Here is a 14,806-nt window from a genome sequence, read left to right as displayed (position 1 = left end):
TAGTTCACTGTGTTGGTTCAGCAGTTTGTCTGGTTTAGTCCCTCCAGCTCTGATTGTCTCAATAATACTGACGACACCAACACACAGCTCACACAAGCTAATACGATGCTACCTGTCCAGTGAAAGCTGGTCGAGTCACAATAAACGCGTAGCAGGTGAAGTGAGTGAAACATCAGGAAACCAGAGAGAACCCAGAGAATACTGGATCAAGCCAAAGCTGAGGATGATTTCACACTGAACTCAGATTAAAGCTACAACCTTCTTCTACATGGAAGCAAACAGTCACAGGTGCTGATCACAGAAGTTGGTACGGCTGTTTCTTTTATTCTTGTTCTACATGTATCCTGTAGTTTAGAGTTTTTATAGAGGTGAGACTTGTCTCCACTTTGAGCTTCTGCACAGTTTAGTTATCTGTCAAACCCTTCTCTGAATAAAACTGACAGAACAGACTGAACTGTGGGTACATCAGCAGCAACACTGTGGGCCTGTTTTCTAATGACTCAGCACAAATATCCTGACTGTCATTTATAGTCTCTGGTAGCTGAAACATGTTACAACAAAGTCCATTTCAGAGTAGAAAGACTTTGGAAGATCCTCTCTTGATTTGTGTCAGTCAGACTGCTAAAGCTTCAGATTATCCTCAGCTGAACTTTACAAAGTTGTCTTTACACAGAATGACCACTGTGGACTTTGTCCTCCATCACTGCCACTGAAACCACACAAGGAATCATTATCAAAGACCATGAACATCATGAGGACGACTGGTCAGACTGGATTCACTGAGGACAGACATCAGCAGAGAGCAACATGAGGAGGGAACATCAACATTTAGATCATGTTGTCCAACAACTTACCGTCTGTCTGAATCATGCTGTCCTTTAAAATCAATGTAGCGATCAAATGACCGATCACTCTTCAAGGACACACAGCTGGGATCAGGTTCAGGTCCAGGTCCAGCAGTAGCTGGTCTCCTATAGATCCTGTTAGACACAGAGGAAGACCATCAGGATGGAAATTCACATTTTATTCTTCAGACACAGAAGCTGCTGGAGAAACTAGCAGCTATCAACAAGACACGGATCAACACACCAGAGTTCAATAAAACATGAAGCTCCACCTCAAACAATGTAGATTGGCTCCACCTAAAACAATTTATTTAGCTTCACCTCAAACAATGTAGTTTAGCTCCACCTCAAACAATGTAGATTAGCTCCACCTCAAACAATGTAGATTAGCTCCACCTCAAACAATGTAGTTTAGCTCCACCTCAAAAAATGTAGTTTAGCTCCACCTCAAAAAATGTAGTTTAGCTCCACCTCAAACAATGTAGTTTAGATCCACCTCAAACAATGTAGTTTAGCTCCACCTAAAACAATGTAGATTAGTTTCAACTCAAACAATGTAGTTTAGCTCCCCCTCAAACAATAAAGTTTAGCTCCACCTAAAACAATGTAGTTTAGCTCCATCTCAACAAATGTAGTCAAGCTTAACCTAAAACAATGTAGTTTAGCTCCACCTCAAACATTGTAGTTTAGCTCCACCTCAAACAATGTAGATTAGCTCCACCTCAAACAATGTAGATTAGCTCCACCTCAAACAATGTAGTTTAGCTCCACCTCAAACAATGTAGATTAGCTCCACCTCAAACAATGTAGTTTAGCTCCACCTCAAAAAATGTAGATTAGCTCCACCTCAAACAATGTAGATTAGCTCAACCTCAAACAATGTAGATTAGCTCCACCTCAAACAATGTAGTTTAGCTCCACCTCAAAAAATGTAGATTAGCTCCACCTCAAACAATGTAGATTACCTCCACCTCAAACAATGTAGTTTAGCTCCACCTCAAAAAATGTAGATTAGCTCTACCTCAAACAATGTAGATTGGCTCCACCTCAAACAATGTAGTTTAGCTCCACCTCAAACAATGTAGTTTAGCTCCACCTCAAACAATGTAGATTAGTTTCAACTCAAACAATGTAGTTTAGCTCCACCTCAAACAATAAAGTTTAGCTCCACCTAAAACAATGTAGTTTAGCTCCACCTCAACAAATGTAGTCAAGCTTAACCTAAAACAATGTAGTTTAGCTCCACCTCAAACAATGTATTTTAGCTCCACCTCAAACAATGTATTTTAGCTCCACCTCAAACAATAAAGTTTAGCTCCACCTCAAACAATGTAGATTAGCTCCACCTCAAACAATGTAGTTTAGCTCCACCTCAAACAATGTAGATTAGTTTCAACTCAAACAATGTAGTTTAGCTCCACCTCAAACAATAAAGTTTAGCTCCACCTAAAACAATGTAGTTTAGCTCCACCTCAACAAATGTAGTCAAGCTTAACCTAAAACAATGTAGTTTAGCTCCACCTCAAACAATGTATTTTAGCTCCACCTCAAACAATAAAGTTTAGCTCCACCTCAAACAATGTAGTTTAGCTTCACCTCAAAAAATGTAGATTAGCTCCACCTCAAACAATGCAGTTTAGCTCCACCTCCAACAATGCAGTTTAGCTCCACCTCAAACAATGCAGTTTAGCTCCACATCAAACAATGTAGTTTAGCTCCACCTCAACAAATGTAGTCAAGCTTAACCTAAAACAATGTAGTTTAGCTCCACCTCAAACAATGTAGTTTAGCTCCACCTCAAACAATGTAGATTAGCTCCACCTCAAACAATGTAGATCAACTCCCATGAATAAATGGATCATTTCTACATCAAGTATTGAAACCAGCTGGGACTGAAAGGTTTTCCTGGTATTGACAGATAACATGGTAAATGGTAAATGGTCTTGCAATTCTATAGCGCTTTTCCAGTCTACTCACAACTCAAAGGGCTTCACAATACTTGGCACTGTAAATGACATTTACATGTGATAATTGTTTCTAAGAACATGTTTTCATTTAGTTTACTGAAATTCTTTGAAACCAGGTTATTGTTTAATTAATTATATTAGACATTAAATGCGGGACTTTTATTTTGAAAAGCGTCTCGATGTGAGCCGAAATCATCCAGTGTTCCTGTAAATAGTGTGTGTCTGTGTGCTTAAAGTGATGAAGACAATGACTTTGTGTACTAAGCACCTGGTTGATGAAGGGCACAAGGTTTGTGGTCATATCACTTCATGTTATGTTTGGTGTTAGTTTAGATCACGGTAACTTTTATAGTTTTCTACAGTTTATAGCTTGTTTGAGCTAGCGGGAATGCTAGCATGCAATGTTAGCATTAGCTCAGCTATCCTGTCAGGTCGGAAGAACGGGGATGAGGCTGATCGTTTCATTTCTATATTTACATTAATAATACAATAATTAGAATTGAATTGTGTTCAAGGTACAAGGCTACAACAATAAACACTTTGGACCATCAGTTAAAGAGAGTCTGACCATCTTTCAGCCTGGGATGCTACAGGCACCTTAACCCATTCACACACACATTCATACACTGATGGCGGAGGCTGCCATGCAAGGCGCCAACTGCTCATCAGGAGCAATTTGGGGTTCAGCATCTTGCTCAAGGACACTTCGACCTGTAACTGAAGGGAGCCGGGATTCGAACCAGTGTACAGACTGAAATGTGGGTACATCAGCAGCAATACTGTGGGCCTGTTTTCTAATGACTCAGCACAAATATTCTGACTGGACTTTGTCCTCCATCACTGCCACTGCAACCACACAAGGAATCATTATCAAAGACCATGAACATCATGAGGACGACCGGTGAGACTGGATTCACTGAGGACAGACATCAGCAGAGAGCAACATGAGGAGGGAACATCAACATTTACATCATGTTGTCCAACAACTTACCATCTGTCTGAATCATGCTGTCCTTTAAAATCAATGTAGCGATCAAATGACCGGTCACTCTTCAAGGACACACAGCTGGGATCAGGTTCAGATTCAGGTCCAGGTCCTGCAGGGTCTCCCTCCTCTCTGTCCTCACGCTGATTCATGGTGCTCGGCTCACACACACATTGATCTGCAGAGGAAACACAGATCATTGATGTGCACATCACCTGAGATCATGGTTTGGACATTATCATGTCTCCTGTCAGAGATCAGCTGCTCCTCCTACGGTGGCCGGGAGGTGCAAACCAAGATTACAAAATGTGAAACACTTTTACAAAGCTTGAGACAAATTTACATTTTAGAAAACATTTTTACATATCATTTACAAAATTACATTACCATAACACATTTACAACTCCCGAAACAAATTTACATTTCAGAAAACAAATTAACAAGACCCGAAACACTTTAACAAATGGCAAAACAAATTTACAAGCGGCGAAACACTTTTACAAGTCTCGAAACAAATTTACAAATATCAACCATCAACTGGAAAGGGAATGTGCCAACTCCGGGGTTGAACCGGAAGTGATAATGGGGAACAGCCAATACGAGTTTTCGTTGAGTTCATGGACAGCGACCCATGACAGCGACAGAGCCAGTCCACGACAATATTAGAAATTCTCTGACAGAGATCGAGTGATGTTTTACCCATTTTGTGGCAAACACATGAGGCGCTTAACGCGGTTTTGTTTTTCGTGTGGTCGGTCTCTCGAGTTTTTAAATGACATGGACCAGACGGACGGACCAGACTCACAGGGGACATCTCAACAGCCGGATAGTGCTAAACAATCCTTTCTGCGATATAACCTGGCTTCATTCAGTTTGGTTTTCAGAGACCTCAAGCTGATGTGAACACCATGTAAACTGGACATCATATCCACGATGACAGCGTACGAGTGTCCTTCATTAAAATACTGTATGCCCTGCTGCAGCATATCTGGTCCGTCCGTCTGTTCCATGCCCCATAAAAACTCTAAAGACTAACCACACGAAAAACAAAGCTGCGTTAAATGGCTCAAACGTTGTCCACAAAACGGGCAAAACATCACTGGATCGGTGTCCATCTTGGCTGTCCATGAACTCTATCGGAAAACTCGTATTGGCTGTTCCCCGTTATCACTTCCGGTTCAACCCCGGAGTTGGCACATTCCCTTTCTGGTTGATAGTTGATATTTGTAAATTTGTTTCGGGACTTGTAAAAGTGTTTCGCTGCTTGTAAATTTGTTTTGCCGTTTGTAAAAGTGTTTTGTGTCTCGTTAATTTGTTTTCTGAAATGTACATTTGTTTCGGGACTTGTAAATGTGTTATGGTAATGTAATTTTGTTTTATGATATGTAAAAATGTTTTCTAAAATGTAAAATTGTCTGAATCTGACAGGAAGCTTCAGTTTCTTTAATATTCAGTCATTTCAACACGTTTCAGTTCAACAAGTTTCAGTTCAACACGTTTCAGTTCAACACGTTTCAGTTCTGCCTGAATGATCCTCCAAATAAACTTGTTCATCAGAGATGCAACAGTTAAATTTAAACTCTGTCTGTGTTATTAAGACAATAAAGCTGAACGTTGAGTCTTGATAAGGAGCTTAAGTTCAGCGCGGCTGTTAAACTTTAACTTGAGACAAACTGATAAGGCAGCAACATGTTGATGTGAACGTCTCCTCTCTGTCTGTTATATGACTGTATCACTGATCTGGAGTCAGTTGTGTTTCTTCACTCTGAGCTCCTTTAATGTTTTCCTTTTAATGCTTTTAACACTCATATTTCATTTATTTAACTTTTCATCTGAAAAGTAACTAAATGGAGTAAAAAGTCAAATGTCTCCTCTGAGATGTAGCGCAGGAAAAGTACAACGGAGCAGAAATACTTCAACTACAGTACTGGAGTAAATGTACTTAGTTACTTTCCACCTGTGGAAGTTAGTACAGCAGACAAATCCTTCAAAATAAAAGTGTGTCAGTTGATGTAGAACAGACTGATGTAAAGTAAATGTGTTTGATTTGATTATTGATCACATTTCAGTGGACAGTGACAGAAAGAGGCGACACTTCCTGTTGGAGGAGTGTTCGCAGCTCTGACAGCTCATTTAGTGACACACTTACATTTTTATTCTTCATTACAAAATAAAAGCTTTAATCTGCTCACCGTCCTCTGAATGCTGCTTCCTGCCGTCGCCACATCAACTACTGACGACCAACTAACTCCACCTCTGCTCTTCCTCCACCGTTCTCCTCTCAACATGGAGGATGATGTTTGTAATGGCGACTGTTTGAACTCACAGTTGTGAGTTTGTAGAAATGAACAATGGAGCGGCAGATTGTTGCTGTTTCTAGTGTCGCTAAGCTAACAACAGCTTGTTGCTGTCTCTACTGTCGCTAAGCTAACGACAGCTTGTTGCCGTTTCTAGTGTCACTAAGCTAACAATAGCTTGTTGCTGTCTCTACTGTCGCTAAGCTAACGACAGCTTGTTGCTGTTTCTAGTGTCGCTAAGCTAACGACAGCTTGTTGCTGTTTCTAGTGTCGCTAAGATAACGACAGCTTGTGTTAACGAATCAAACATTTTAAATGTGTTACATTACCTTCAGCTGGAGGTTCACACGGACACAACTGTCTGCGCCACAACGTTCACAGTGAATGTGACTTTGGACTGGCGCCACCCAAAGAGGCTGTTAGAGTTACACATTAATCACATCGTATGAATCATATTTGTGAAGTGTCAGTGAAATCTGATGACTTGTGTTTAATGAGAGTGTAAAGGTCAAATACATGTTTAGTTGTAGTTGCTTTGGTTCAACGAAGCAGCTTCAGTGACTTTTAAAGTCCAACATCACTTTAACTCACTTTCTATGAGGTCACTACACAACAACTCACACACAACTCACAAGTTATCATGAAAAAACATTCAAGTAAAAACTTGTGTTATAAAATCCTTCAGTTTTTAACTAGAACCTCATCAAACACAGTAAAGTTACATGTTAGTGTTTGTGACTGTGGTTCAGTTCAGGTCCAGTTTGAGTGAAGTGTGTTTGACGATGAGTTAATGAGGCGATTAAACTCGTCTCAGTTCAGTCACAGAGTATTATCTGACAGTGGTATTTGTGCTCTTTTGCAGTGTGTGAGATGGATCCACGTCTGTCTGTCAGCTATGCAGACTGCTGTGGGTGTAGACAGCAGTACTTGATAGGGCCCTTCCCAGCGTGGAGCTGACCGATTCTTTTGCCTCAGGACTTTGATGAACACCCAGTCTCCTGGGTTTATTGGCCCTCCTGTTGATGCTGGATCTGTTGGAGGAGATACTGTAGACATAACACTCTTGTTAAGTAAGTGCAACTAGTTCTGCTGCATGTGCAGAGAAATGTGATGGTAAGGAGCTTGATTTTAAAACCTTGTCAGATGTCACTACAGCATATGCACTGATATTTGTTCCATCTGGATTCTTTTTGCATGAGCCATCTACAAACATCACAATATCAGCAGTATTGAGTGGTACATCGGTGAGATCTACACTCAGTAATACTCTGCAGGCTTCATACCCAGCGGGGTTGGAATTACTCCTATTTCTAATTTTTCCATGAAGTCTCTCCCTAACAGATTCACTGGACACATGTTTGAGACTGCAACCACTGCTAAGACTGTCTGATTTGTTTTTGGATTGGTAATTGACACAGGTCGACTAAGTGGCTCGGTGACTGTGTCCTGTTGCAGATTTTATCTTCATACCTTTACCGTGTTGGAGTGGGTGTCTACTACCACCTTCATCTTTTCTGATTATTGTTCTGCATGCTCCTGTATCGCATAGAAAACGAGTTTTATGACTATCAACTAACAGGGTGACTATAGGTTTTTGATTCATGCTCAGAAATACTAAAGCACTTTCTAGCGAGCATACTTCTTCTTCCTCCTCATCTTCTGTGTCTTGATGGGTGTGTGTGTGTTTGTGTTTGTGCATGACCTGCTTTATTGGCTAGTCATGCCGGTAAATCACTCTCTCGTCTGGGTCTCCCTCCTCCTCCTCTTCCCCTCCAGCCTCCTTGACCTCTGCCCTTTGGAGCTCTACAGTCTCGAGCCCAATGTCCAAATTTGCCACAATTACAGCAGCTCCTCCTTGAACCGACACCTTACCGTGGTGTAGGGGTTTGAGTACCTGAATGATCCTAGGAGCTATGTTGTCCGGGGATTAATGCCCCTGGTAGGGTCTCCCAAGGCAGACAGGTCCTAGGTGACAGGTCAGACTAAGAGCGGTTCCAGCCCCCTATGACAATCACATCAAGGAAGTGTACGTCGCCCGGAATGGCGTCACCGGGGCCCCACCCTGGAGCCAGGCCCGGGGTTGGGGCTCGCAGGCGAGCGCCTGGTGGCCGGGTCTTTGCCCACGGGACCCGGCCGGGCACAGCCCGAAGGAGCGACGTGGGCCCGCCCTCCAGTAGGCCCACCACCCGCAGGAGGGTTCGGAAGGGGCCGGTGCGGTGCGATTTGGGTGGCTGTCCTGGGCGGGTGCCCCGGCGACCCAATCCCCGGCCGGTGACTCTAGCCATGGGGACATGGAATGTCACCTCGCTGAGGGGGAAAGAGCCTGAACTGGTGCGGGAGGTTGAGCGCTACCGGCTGTAGATAGTCGGGCTCTCCTCCACGCACGGTCTGGGCTCTGGAACCCAACTCCTTGAGAGAGGCTGGACTCTCTTCTACTCTGGAGTTGCCCGCGGTGAGAGGCGGTGAGCTGGTGTGGGCTTGCTCATAGCTCCCCAGCTCAGCCGCCATGTGTTGGAGTTTTCCCTGGTGAACGAGAGGGTCGTTTCCCTGCGCCTCCGGGTCGGGGATAGGTCTCTCACTGTTGTTTCGGCCTATGGGCCAAACGGCAGTGCAGAGTACCCGGCCTTCTTGGAGTCCCTGGGAGGGGTACTGGAGAGTGCTCCAACTGGGGACTCCATCGTTCTGCTGGGGGACTTCAACGCTCACGTAGGCAGCGACAGTGTTGCCTGGAGGGGTGTGATTGGGAGGAACGGCCTCCCTGATCTGAACCCGAGTGGTGTTCTGTTGTTGGACTTCTGTGCCAGTCACAGTTTGTCCATAACGAACACCATGTTCAAGCATAAGGGTGTTCATCAGTGCACCAGGACACCCTAGGCCGGAGGTCGATGATCGACTTTGTGGTCGTGTCATCTGACCTCCGGCCATATGTCTTGGACACTCGGGTGAAGAGAGGGGCTGAGCTGTCAACTGATCACCACCTGGTGGTGAGTTGGTTTCACTGGCAGGGGAGGAAGCTGGACAGACTTGGCAGACCCAAACATACTGTGAGGGTCTGCTGGGAACGTCTGGTGGAACCCTCTGTCGGGGAGGTCTACAACTCCCACCTCCGGGAGAGCTTTGACCAGATCCCGAGGGAGGCTGGGGACATTGAGTCCGAATGGGCCTTGTTCTCCGCCTCCATTGTTGACGCGGCTGTTCGGAGCTGTGGCCGTAAGGTCTCCGGTGCCTGTCGTGGCGGCAATCCCCGAACTCGGTGGTGGACACCGACAGTAAGGGATGCTGTCAAGCTGAAGAAGGAGTCCTATCGAGCCTGGCTGGCTCGGGGGACTCCTGAGGCAGCTGACAGGTACCGGCAGGCCAAGCGTGCTGCAGCACGGGCGGTCGCGGAAGCAAAGACTCGGGCCTGGGAAAAGTTCGGGGAGGCCATGGAGAAGGACTACCGGTCGGCCTCGAGGAAATTCTGGCAAACCATCCGGCGCCTTAGGAAGGGGAAGCAGCACCCCGCCAACACTGTTTACGGTGGAGGCGGGGAGCTGTTGACCTCAGCTGGGGATATCGTCGGGCGGTGGAAGGAGTACTTCGAGGATCTCCTCAATCCCACTGACACGTCTTCCATAGAGTAAGGAGAGGCTGGGGACTCGGAGGTTGATCCATTCATCACCCAAGCCGAAGTCACCGAGGTAGTCCGGAAGCTGCCCGGTGGCAAAGCACCGGGGGTGGATGAGATCCGCCCTGAGTACCTCAAGTCTTTGGATGTTGTAGGGCTGTCTTGGTTGACACGTCTCTGCAACATCGCGTGGCAGTCGGGGACAGTGCCTCTGGACTGGCAGACCGGGGTGGTGGTCCCTCTATTCAAAAAGGGGGACCGGAGGGTGTGTTCCAACTACCGGGGGATCACACTCCTCAGCCTCCCTGGTAAAGTCTATTCCAGGGTACTGGAGAGGAGAATTCGGCCGATAGTCGAACCTCGGATTCAGGAGGAACAATGCGGTTTTCGTCCTGGCCGTGGAACACTGGACCAGCTCTATACCCTCAGCAGGGTGCTGGAGGGTTCATGGGGGTTTTGTGGACTTGGAGAAGGCATTCGACCGTGTCCCTCGTGGCATTCTGTGGGGGGTGCTTCGGGAGTACGGGGTCGAGGGCCCTCTACTAAGGGCTGTACGGTCCCTGTACGACCGGAGCAGGAGCTTGGTTCGCATTGCCAGCAGTAAGTCAGACCTGTTTCCAGTACATGTTGGACTCCGGCAGGGCTGCCCTTTGTCACTGGTTCTGTTCATTATTTTTATGGACAGAATTTCTAGGCGCAGTCACGGGCTGGAGGGGATCTGGTTCGGGAGCCACCGGATTTCATCCCTGCTTTTCGCAGATGATGTTGTCTTGTTGGCTCCTTCGAGCCGGGACCTCCAGCATGTTCTGGGGCGGTTTGCAGCCGAGTGTGAAGCAGCTGGGATGAGAATCAGCACCTCCAAGTCTGAGGCCATGGTTCTCGACCGGAAAAAGGTGGCTTGTTCCCTCCAGGTTGGGGGAGAGTTCCTGCCTCAAGTGGAGGAGTTTAAGTATCTTGGGGTCTTGTTCACGAGTGAGGGAAGGATGGAGCGTGAGATTGACAGGCGGATCGGTGCGGCGGCCGCAGTAATGCGGTCGTTGTATCGGTCTGTCGTGGTGAAGAGAGAGCTGAGCCGAAAGGCGAAGCTCTCGATTTACCGGTCAGTCTACGTTCCTACCCTCACCTATGGTCATGAACTTTGGGTCATGACCGAAAGAATAAGATCCCGGATACAAGCGGCCGAAATGAGTTTCCTCCGCAGGGTGGCAGGGCGCTCCCTTAGAGATAGGGTGAGGAGCTCTGTCACACGGGAGGAGCTCGGAGTAGAACCGCTGCTCCTCCACATCGAGAGGAGTCAGCTGAGGTGGCTCGGGCATCTGTATCGGATGCCCCCTGGACGCCTCCCTCGGGAGGTGTTCCAGGCATGCCCCACCGGGAGGAAGAGACCCCGAGGAAGACCCAGGACACGCTGGAGTGACTATGTCACCCGGCTGACCTGGGAACGCCTTGGGATCCTCCCGGAGGAGCTGGAGGAAGTGTCCGGGGAGAGGGAAGTCTGGGTATCCCTGCTCAGACAGCTGCCCCCGCGACCCGGCCCCGGATAAGCGGCAGATAATGGATGGATGGATGGATACAGCAGCTCTCATCTCCTTCAAATCTCCGTCCTCCTCCTCTTCCTCTCCCTCTCCAGCCTCCACGGTTGACATTGCCTCGGAAATACACATCAGTAAATGTATTAGCATAATTTTCATCATCATCATCATCATCATCATCATCATCATCATCCATGACAAATACTTCACTTGCCTTCTTTATTCCACCTTTCTTGGCTTTCTTTTCTCTCAGTACGTTCTCTGCATGTACTGCATGGTCGGTCGTAGCTTGTATCCCAGCAGTTCCAACACCAATTAGGTGTTTCTGTGCAAACTGTGAGATCTCTGGCTTCATTCCATTCAGGAACGCATTTTTTAACTGCATATTGTAGGGATCATTGTCAACATTATCCTGTTGCATACCGCTGTTTGCTGCAAACACTATTTTCAGTCTCTCTAGGTAGATCAACACACCTTCATCTTGCTTTACCATGCACCTTAGTATTCTTTCTGCCTCTAAGGTGTTCAGCTGGAAACTTTCACACAATCTTTCAAATTGCTCTCTAAACTCCCCTGTGTTTTCCCTGGGGTGTGGAACGCCACATGCTGCGTCTTTCACGTCACCCTCTGTCCACACTCTGTACACTAATTGTTGCATCTTGCCCATCTCCAGCTCTCGGGTTAGACACTTCTATCATCGGATACGATTCTTCTATGTCAATATTTAAACTCACTGACTCCTTTTGGAGGAGAGAGTGTAGGCATGGGAAAAGGGTTATAAGAATCATACCACTTACCCGACCTTGTTGCTGTTGGACTTCCTACGGCCCTTTTCTGTCGATGTAGGAGAGGAGAGAGTAGGTGCAGAGAGAGAGGGAGGGGGAGGGAGTGGAGCTGTGGCTTCGGCAGGAGGCGGCGGTAGTTGAGGGTTGAGGTACAGTGGAGGATCGGGATGGAGACCCAGAAGCACATAATCGTCATCTTCCTGTTTATCTCGGTTGGAGTACAAAACAGGATAAAGTTTGACAGTTGTTCACAAGCCTTCCCCAAAACAATGATCCTCTGATGATTGTGTTGATGGTGTCTTCCAGCGGTCCTGTCATCCTCTCTACCTTCCTGTTAACACCTCAGGTGAAGAGGATCTCCTCTCACATCCTGATATGTTCTGATCCATACACTGATACCTCAATCCAAAACTGTTTCTTTCCCACAAGATGCCAAAGTTTTATTTTCATCACAAATCTATCTAATATTTATCATTTATTGTTCATTTCTGATGAAACTGAAGTGAAAGAGTGAAGATAAAGCAGCAGTTTGTGGGTGTTAGTGGACCGTTAATAACAAGGAAGAAGAAATAAACCGAGGCTTCCTCTGGTTCTGCTGCATCGATGTGAACTGTGAGTCGGACCATGTCACAGAACAACTCTGTGACTCAGTCTGACCACAGTAAATGTTTATTATCTCAGTGAATGATGGACTTTTCTTCTTCTCAATATTATATATTTGACACTGTTACTTTTTGGACATCACTTAAAGGGCCTATTTGTGAAAGTGAAAGTAAATAGTAAGAGTGATGTGACTGCGTGAGGCTCCACAGCAGCCTCAGTTCAGAGGTAAGAAGAGCTCTGGACAGACCCGAGACACTGCTGATCTTCACTCAGTCAACATTTATGTAGAGCTTCACACAACATTAATAGGGAGTTATGGGTTAAATTTGGTTATCAGTAATAATTAATGATTAGATTAGATGGACTTTATCCCACAACGGGGAAATTCACTTGTTACAACAGCTCAAGATGCAACAAGTACAGGAAAAAAGTCAGACAAATACACATAAAGTTAAATAGAAAATAAATAGAAATAATAAGATATTTTAAAAAACAAAGTGAAACTCATAACGGCAAAAAAAGTCATTGAGAGTATTTGCCTCTTGTCTCTCCAGTCCTGGTCTCCACCGTCTCTCTCTCTCCCTCCACCTTTTCCATGAGCAGATGTCTTCTTCAGTCCTCTCCAGACATCCCTGGTGTTGTTCTGCTCCAGCTGCTGCTCCAGTTTCCTCTTGTAGCTGTTTTTCTCCTTCCTTATTTCCTGCCTGAGCTCCTTCTGGACTCTCCTCAGTTACTCGTTGTCCCCTGATCTGAAAACCCTCTTGTTTTTGTCCAGTAGGGTTTTGAGTTCACACAGGGTTTGTTGTTGGGAAAACACTGTACCTTCCTGGAAGCTCAGTGTTCTCCACACAGAAGTGTATGTAGTCTGTGATGCAGTCTGTCAGACCATGTGGGCTGCAGAGTGCTTCCAGGTCTGTGGTATCAAAACAGTCTCTCAGCCTTTCACTGGCCTCCTCAGACCAAACCTTCACTGACTTTTTCTGTGGCAGATTTTTTATTCCCCCTCCTTTCCTCTGACCACCCTGATGATCTGGAAGCCTTCCAGGGTCACAGTGAGTCTGGAGAGAGTCTGTTCAGCCACGTCTCCATGTAGCACATGAGGCCACACTCACGATACTCTCTCTGCAGCTGGGTCAGCGCCGTTAGTTCTTCCATCGTATTAGGGAGAGATCCCACGTTGGGAACTGCCCATTGGTCCGACCACCCATTGGTCCGACCTCCCATTCGTCCGACAAAATGCCCATTGGTCCGACCTCCCATTGGTTCGACCTCCCGTTACTCCGACAAAATACCCACTGGTCCGACCTCCCATTGGTTCGACCTCCCGTTACTCCGACAAAATCAACCACAAGTCGGACCAATAGGAGGTCGAACCAATGGGTGGTCCCTAGTTCGACCTGTCATCCCTACTTTCTGACAAGCGCTTTCATTGCGAGCATGCGTCTCTCTCTCTCTCTCTCTCTGAGAGTTTGTTTTAACTCTGCTGTCCCAATGCTTTGGCAACATTGTATATCACAGTCGTGCCAATAAAGCAAATTGAAAGAGAGAGAGAGAGAGAGAGAGAGAGGGAGAGAGCTCTCGGAAACGCGCGCGCACACACACACACACACACACACACACACACACACACACACACACACACACACACACACGGACGGAGCGGAGCCAGTTTCCTCTCGGTGCCGTTAACCGATTGTGCCAGATGCGCCAGAGCGCGCACCTCTGTGCCAGGCTCGCGCTCTGTGGGGAGATTTGTGTTATTCATCTTAACAGAGATGCTGAACAGAGGGATTAATGCACACATTCACACAGGCTACACACACACGAGCTACCCACAGACACACAGCTGAGGGGCCGGAGAAATGCGCATCTGGTGGCGTGCTCAACCTGGTCAGTGCGTGCTCGTGCACCGGAGCGCCCATGCTGGAGTGTGTACAGACAGCATAATTATGTGGGCGCCACTGTCTAGTCAAAACTGCGATTGTTTGTAATGTTTTTAATGTAACTGATTGTGCTCCTGATTGTTTTTAATCTCTGTAAAGCACTTTGAAAGTGCTCTACAAATAAATGTATTATTATATTATTATTATTATTATTATTATTATTATTATTATTATTATTATTATTATTATTAGCCTATTATTAGAGGGTCCGTCTCCTGTTCTGGCATTTTTCATGTTTTAAG

Source organism: Pagrus major, chromosome 14 (assembly GCF_040436345.1).
Source record: "Pagrus major chromosome 14, Pma_NU_1.0".
In the NCBI taxonomy this organism is placed as follows: domain Eukaryota; kingdom Metazoa; phylum Chordata; class Actinopteri; order Spariformes; family Sparidae; genus Pagrus; species Pagrus major.
This window is presented reverse-complemented; position numbering follows the sequence as displayed.